Genomic DNA, 8,469 nt, shown 5'->3' on the forward strand with positions numbered 1-8,469 from the left:
CTGTGGCAAAAGCATCTGTACATTGAGGGTAATGTGCAAAAGAAAACTATTGTGCCGGCTTTGTCTGTCCGCTCTCAGATATTACAAGCTACTGAGGCTAGAGGGCTGCAAACATACCAAATTTCAGCCCTCTAGCCTCTGCAGCTTTTATTTTATTTAAGGTTAAAGTTGTCCATAACCGTGCTTCTGGCAACGATATAGGATAGGCCACCACCGAGCCGTGGTTAAAGTTTCGTGTACTGCGGCTCATACTGCATTATACCGCGACCGTCGAAAGATAGATCTGTTTTCGGTGGCCTTGATTATAGACTGTCGACTGTACAGAAAACTTCGGCGCAGTTTTTTACATATTATGATCCGAAGGTAGTCAGACTCTTGACAATAACTCCAAAAGCTGACCTGTTGTTCCGAAAAGGAATTTATACTTAAGCCAAGTCATTCTCTGTTTAGATATTGATATCATTCAGTGCATCAGAGATAACAAAAGAAGTTTTAGTGTCAAGCGATGGGGCTTAAGCGCATTCCTTCTGTAGGGAAAGTAGAAACGCCATCATCACAAACATGTATGTATACATATTCATATGCATATTTTTTGCACAAATCTTCTTAAAACTGTTTAATAGCAATCAAGAACAAAATTCCTTTTTTGTAATATAGAAAAGGCAGCACTCTCATGAAAGTATCAATAAATACTTGGCCTGTGTCGTTTCTCTCTTGATAACAGGGCTATTCCTGTTAAACCTTGCAACAAGGAGCTCTCTCTCTCTCTCTCTCTCTCTCTCTCTCTCTCTCTCTCAGACTTTGTTACAGAGACAAGTGATTGAGAGAGAGAGAGAGAGAGAGAGAAATAGCTTCATTTACAGAAATGACTGCCGCTGCTGAAAGACGTATGGACAAAATTAGTTTATATATATATATATATATATATATATATATATATATATATATATATATATATATATATATATGTATATATACATGTGTGTGTGTATGTGTGTAAGAATACATTATGCAGAAATGGAATTTGACTTTGAAAGTTCCTATAATCCTATAGCTTACAAAGGTAGAATTTTGTAAGCCCAAGATCCCTCACTGACAGACAAATAACAAGAAAGTTAATCAGAAGCTTATGTGCGAAATAACGTAGCAAAGAGGAAAAAAACACAGAAAGGACAGAACAAACAATAAAACTTAATTCATGGAAACTTTAGCGGCAAAAACGTCTTCGCTGCAAGTTTGTAGTTCTGAAGGTCCTGCAATTCCGCCACGTATGAGTAGGGATAAATTCGTAGTATTGATTCTCACTTGAGACTGCTGGAATTAGCTGCTCTTATCTCGCACTATGTGGTGGAAGGTACAGTTTATGGTGGCTCGAATACGAAAGATAATGGGAATCAAGAAAAAATATGAAGCAGATAACTTAGTACTAATAACTGGAATAAGAAATTCAATAGAACTTCTTCGTCCATTAGCTTAATTAGTTATAAGTCAGGTGCTACAGACCGAACAGGGGAACAAGATCCAAACGTGGCAGAATACGAATAGAATACTTTTTTATCTATTTATTTATTTATTGATTTATTTTGCAAATTTGGACAGAGATCGGATAGGTTTCTCAAGAGTGAATTTCAGCCGAGAGGACCGTTTGGAATTGTAAATAAGTCACATGTAGTTATGGTAACACTGCTAATGATAAGATCTGTCCGTGTGTGTTATTGTTGAGGGAGGGGATGGGAATCCTAGCTAGAGGAGGGGTTGAGGGGTGGGGTGGAGGGTTATACGTTAAGCTTTGTTAGCCAGAATGAACGAACAGTCTTCAATTGCAAACCTCTAAGCCAGTGATTCCTGACCTTTATACCTTCAAGGAACCCCTATAAAAAAATTTTCATATCCTAGGGAACATTTATCTACAGGCATTGTATATATATATATATATATATATATATATATATATATATATATACATATATATAGGAGGCTGTATATATATATATATATATATATATATATACATATATATAGGCTATATATATATATATATATATATATATATATATATATCTATATATACTTATATATATATATATATATATATATATATATATATATATATATATATATATATAGCTATATATATACATTACTTAATATAAATCATATAATATCTACCACTACTATTCGAGCTGTGTAAATTCAGATCAGCGTCATTGTAACACATATTTATTTTAAGACTTCTTGCGGAACCCCTGACATGGAATGAGGAACCAGAGAGTTCCACGGAACCCTGGTTGGGAATCGCTGCTCTAAGCTAACGCTGAACTCCCAAACATACGCAAATATCACAATTAAACGGAACTACGAGGCTCTAACAGCAATGCCAGGAAACTACCACTTAGATACTAAAGGAAATGTCACAGATAGCTCTTAGTTATTGCATGAATAGAAAACAGTTGCTTGGGAAAGCAAGCATTCGGTGCAGGGCTTTCGTCATCACGAGAACGTAATCAGGGAAAACCCCGAATATTCAATCCACTCTGCATCTGGCCCATTTTAAATCGGGAACTCTCGGAATGAGCGTTTGACTAATCAGGAACTCCAGACTGCGCAATTTGCAAATCACGAACTCCCAGCCTGCGCATTTTACAAATCAGGAACTTCAAACTGCGCAATTTGTAAATCAGGAGCTCCCAGACTGCGTAGATTACAAACCGGGAACTCCCAGACTGCGCACATTGCAAATCAAGAACTGTCTAACTGCACATTTTGCAAATCAGGCAACAAGAAGATCTAATTTATGGGGAAGATGGGAAAATGAGGCGTTTGTTCCCTAAATGACTTAATCTCTATTCTTGCAAAATGTCCTCTGAAGAATCTGTCACTATTATTGTATTGCTATGATTATTGTCACTACTGGCATTTTCCCTTTATCATTATTACTGTGATCATAATCAATATAGTTTTTACATTTCTATTTTTAAATATTCTCAATCTTAGTACGGGTATTATGACCATTATTCTGACTACCATCTTTTACACTACCTTAGCAAATATGGATATTGCCGATTAATCTTTGGTTTTCTGTTGTTATCAGTTTAGCCCTACCTCTCTCTCTCTCTCTCTCTCTCTCTCTCTCTCTCTCTCTCTCCAGTCGTTCTGTGCAAAATAGGGGCACTACGCAGCGATTCAGTCGTAGTTGCTCTATGAAACAATATTTAGGAGTGAGTGGAAAGTAAGACGGAATAAAGAGAATATGAACGGAGGTATAGTAAAATAAATTGAAGGGGTTGCCGCTAATTGCCGAAGAGACGCTGCGAAGAACCTTGGGTAATGCCTATAGTGCACCCCATGAGGAGCACTGACGGCACTAACCCTCTATGGGGGAACTTTGCATAATGATTATACTTGAATAAAATGAATAACTTGCAAAACTCCACTTTTGTGCGGGACGTAATTTTGTAGATTGAATAACGTATTTTTAACTGAATTATGCGCACCTGCGCTCGCTTGGAAACGAAATAATGATTCCATTACACCTAGCCTTAACATTTGTGCGCTGCTGCGCAATTAATAGGAATCCCCACTCACTGAAAGTGAAAACGCGGCATATTTTTTATTTTATTTTTTTTCATTAAAAAAAGGGCAATTTCACACAACTCGAAGCGATAATGCCCGTCAGAAAACGTCTAATGTCAGTCTTCTGGTAATCATCTCACATTGACAACGTCAGTTTTTATCGTCAATAGCTGGAATATCTTTCTGCGGTCGGAAATTCTTTGGCAGTGCGAGCAGATGTGATATTCCGGCGGTATGAATTTTCAGTGTACGTATTTTCGACGAATTATCTTCTTATCGTTACCTCGAACCTCTTTCCAGAAGAAAGATGTCAGTAGTGGGAAAAATGGGTGCGATGTCACCTGTGCCCGAGGACAGGTTTGTATGTCAAAGCATTTACTCTTCTTCAGGTAAATGAATCAAAGCTTAAGCTTTTTGCTGGATTCCAATTCTGGTAAACTGGACCTATATAGAGTGTCCGATGAATATTTTTCTTATGGCATTAATGGTCAGTTTTCTTTGCACTTTTAGCAGTCCAAAGGGGCCTCACATACTCTGTGTAGTGGCGTTAAAACACCGGCTGAGACAGACAGACTTTCAGAGAGAGAGAGAGAGAGAGAGAGAGAGAGAGAGAGAGAATGATTATGAAGGTGGAAGGCAAAACAGCAAAATAAAGGGAAAACTTCAGCTGCACAGTTTCTATTTTTGTTGCATCAGTTTACTCTCCAGGGAAAACTCCAAATATGCAAGCAATAACAGCTGATATGAAATAGGCAAAGCAAAAGACAAAAATCATCCTACCTTCGTATATTTGGAATTAGACTCAATGAATGCGAAAACACACGTAAACACACACACACACACACACCGGTTATGACTTTATCTGTTCCCACGTCAATAAAACTGTCAGATGAGACAAGTGAGCATAACTGTGCGTGTGAGTCTAAACATTCATACTAAGAAAGACCAGTGGGGGTGGGGGGAGGGGAAATCAGTTCAGGTAGCAAAAAAAAAAAGAAAGAAAGAAAGAAAAAAACTGAAATTCAACACGGCTTATCAGAAATGAGACGAAGACACGAAAGAACCTAGCATAAAATAAAGCGGGCAGGAACATTTCAATGTCAGTTCCAGGCTGCCTAATCACAATGCAAAGAACGTTCATTATCCTCGGTAAGACTTTATTGACTCGCTTTGTTTCCTAGTGGCAAATACAATTAGATTTCAAATGCAGTATAATGTATCGTATTTTATACCAAACATTTTATATATATCAAATTGTTATTGTGTTGCTTAATAATGACGACGATACTTTGACTTCGGATATTTGAGGAAGTCTTAATAAGTTTTTGTTTTTTTTACAAAGTCGAGTGGTTCTTTTTCTAAGCCTAATTTAATATGACATGTAATTCCACTTTCAGGAGTTGTAGTAATTACATATATACAAATATACTATATATATATATATATATATATATATATGTATATTGAACATATATATATATATATATATATATATATATATATATATATATTATATATATATAATATAATAAACGCCTTTTCACTCCTCCAGGTGGTATCCTGGCCTTGTTCACGATTCCAGCCTAAGGACTTGGTAAGAATATTAATAATATATGATAATTACTTATATAAACAGATTAAGAGAGAGAGAGAGAGAGAGAGAGAGAGAGAGAGAGAGAGAGAGGTAAATGGCATATTGTATCGGTCTGCAAAAACGACTTTTGAATCTAATTAGGAATAATCTTTTTCATATTTCATGTTTTTTAATTTTCGTATTCACTGGAAGAGAATAATAGACGAGAATAAAAATAAATATTTGAAGTATGAAACTGTAAATTTTAACCTTTTGTGTCTGATGTAACAACTTAAAAAAAAGAATGAACTTCATCTTCAAATTTCCAAGTTTGAAAACTTTTCTTTAGTTTCCCGCTACCTTCAAGCCGTGGAATTTTCTTGCATCTTCGTTTTTTCTTCCTTTTATTGATGCAAAAATCAAGAAAGAAAATTCTTTCATTGTAAGTAAACATGAATTTTAAATATACAGAAAAGCTCTTTATCAATAATCGGTTATTGTAGTTCTGTATATATATATTTTTCATAATTTCCATTTCTTTATAGTGTTTTTTATTAGTTAATAAAGAGGAAAGCTGGTCCGACAGATGCGAAATAGGGAAAACGAACGTGGAAATGGGAAAAATAAATTGAAAGGAGATCAATTTACCCAACGAATTAAAAGGAGGGACAGTTCTTTTCTTCTTCTTCTACTTCTTCTCCTTCTTCTTCTGTCTTCCATTTCTTCTCCTTCTTCTTCTGTGTTCCCACCGCAGACTGCGACTTCCCTTTCGTGATGGTAGGCTCCCAGTGCCTCGTCGTCGACCATCTCTCACCGGGCACCTTCTACGAGATGAGGTTCTTCTGCCAGCACCTAATACGTGAAGGAGTGAGACTTGTCCTGATTGACAGCGAATTTATCTTTTTTTTCGTTTATTGTTCGGCAGCCACACCTTTTTTTTTTTAATCAGTGCTGATATGTTTAGATTTTGGGGGAGTTGTTCATGTTCCTTGTTGGCTAGTTAGTCATATGTATATGTATGTATGTATATGTATATATTTATACATTCATACATACTATATGATATATATATATATATATGTATATTATATCTTTATATATAGGCACATATATATATATATATATATATATATATATATATATATATATATATACATATATATATATATATATATATATATATATATATACATATATATATATATATATATATATATACATATATATATATATATATATATATATATATATATATATATATATATATGTTCAATCACCTTTTCGTAGTTACAAGTACAAAGGTAACCTTAGTTAGCCATTTGCTAACGGGTCAGTGACTACCACATCCAAATCTGACGGAAGATCTCCACCCCCCTCCCCCCCACACCCCACAGCCCTGGACATCTCTGACTACTGGATCGACGCTTCTGACGAGGGCCACGAAGGACGCTGGAAATGGGGAGACGGCTCTGCCGTCCTCATGAGCACCCCCTTCTGGAGTTACAACTGCGATCGATCATTCAAGCAGAGGCCCTCGCTCAACTTCACGCGCAACTGCGCTGTCCTGGAGAGGGCTTCCTATTATCACTTTGCCGACGTTCCTTGTCTTGATGTTTCTCAACCGATCTGCGAGCTAATTTGATTCTTGTTCTTCTTCTTACACTTACGCAATCTAACTTGGAACATTATATAGGAAATGAATGAATAAACAACACTAGAATATATATATATATATATATATATATATATATATATATATATATATATATATATATATATATATATATATATATATCATTCTTTTTTCCTTTCGGGGGAAGATATACGGATGAACATGCAAAATATAACGTCACACTTGAGATCGCGTTTATTTATCCTCGATGAATGTACTATAGCTAGTTCACTTAAGGTAGATTCTCGGATAAGCCCTATTCTTGCGAGACGTCTGTTTGGCGGCCGCTGATTGGCTGATACCAGGAGGTAGGCAGCTCCCAGCCAATCAGCGGCAGCCAAACAAACGTCTCCTAAGCATAGGGCTCACCCAAGAATCTACCTTAAGTGAACCAGCTATAGTACTACGTAGCTTTCGAAGTGAAAGCAAACGAGCGAATTTCAATTGTACTGTGGTGTCCCTCGGTACTTGGTATTTGAATTTGGGTTGAGAATACTCTCATGTCCAAGTTCCTTGATTTTTTAAAATAAATCTATATGTCCATTTTAACTGCCCCTACGTTTTTGTCAGCGTGAGTTCCATTGCTCTATGGAAAGTCCTGTTAGCAAATGAAATGATGTCGTATTGATTTGATCCACAAGAAAGCGTTATTATTATTATTAATATCATTTCCAGTACCACCATGTGTATTTTCGCTTTGGAAGGCTGGCTTCTGAACAATAATTAAAATAAATGCATTACCTTTGAGGAGTGATTCTGAAAATTAAAGGCTTTTAATATTTTCAACAACTTTCTTTCATCTGAAGGGCGTTTGTGCATTGTTCTCCTTATTAAAAGGGAGTGTGTGGTCTTCCCTATTTCTTCTCGTGGTTTCTTCAATACTGGGTTACAAAGGAGCAGTAGGTTATCAGTCCTGATAAATAAAAGGTAGAATTAATCTAAGCATATGAGTCCATATCACCTCCAGAGAAATTTTCCCTCAGATCCAGAGTGAAGGGCATCAGTAACGGTGACACTGAATGATCTCTGGCACTTGGCTTGTAATATTGAAAGATCTCGGGCTATGTGACACAGAATGACCTCTGGCACTGGGCTTGTAATATTGAAAGATCTCTGTGCTGGGTGACACAGAATGCATCTTGGCACTGGGAACTGTGTAATAGTGAAGATGTCTCTGGGCCTGGGTGAACAGAAGATTTTCTCTGGCACTTGCTGTTAAATTTGAAAGATCTCTGGGCGGGTGACACAGAATGATCTTTGGCACTGGATTGTTATATTTCGAAAGATCTATTGCTGGGTGACACAGAATAGATCCTGGCACTGGGCTTGTAATATTGAAGATCTCTCGGTGACACAGTAAGTAATCTTCTGCACTGGACTTGCTTAATATGAAAGATTTTCTGGGTCTGCGGTGACACGAGAATGATCTCTGGCACTTGGCTTGTAAAATTGTAAAGATCTCTTGCTGGGGACACAGAATGGATCTGTGGCACTGGACTTGCCAATATTTGAAAGATCTCTGGGCTGCGGTGACACAGGAATTGATCTCTGCCACCTTGGCTTGTAATGATTGAGAGATCTCTGGGCTGGGTGACACAGAAGATCCTTTGACACTTGGACTTGCCAATATTGAAAGACTCTGGCTGGGTGA

General features: G+C 36.7%; 1 long non-coding RNA gene across 1 annotated transcript; it reads left to right on the plus strand.

Annotated features, from left to right (window-relative positions):
* The first annotated feature begins 4,542 nt into the window (after positions 1 to 4,542).
* On the plus strand, positions 4,543 to 6,705 carry LOC135217043 (uncharacterized). Its single transcript, XR_010315014.1, has 3 exons — positions 4,543 to 4,722; positions 5,126 to 5,167; positions 6,541 to 6,705. It is a non-coding gene; the product is annotated as an uncharacterized LOC135217043 (long non-coding RNA).
* Positions 6,706 to 8,469: the final 1,764 nt, after the last annotated feature.

This window comes from Macrobrachium nipponense, chromosome 7, assembly GCF_015104395.2.
Source record: "Macrobrachium nipponense isolate FS-2020 chromosome 7, ASM1510439v2, whole genome shotgun sequence".
Taxonomy (NCBI): Eukaryota; Metazoa; Arthropoda; class Malacostraca; order Decapoda; family Palaemonidae; genus Macrobrachium; species Macrobrachium nipponense.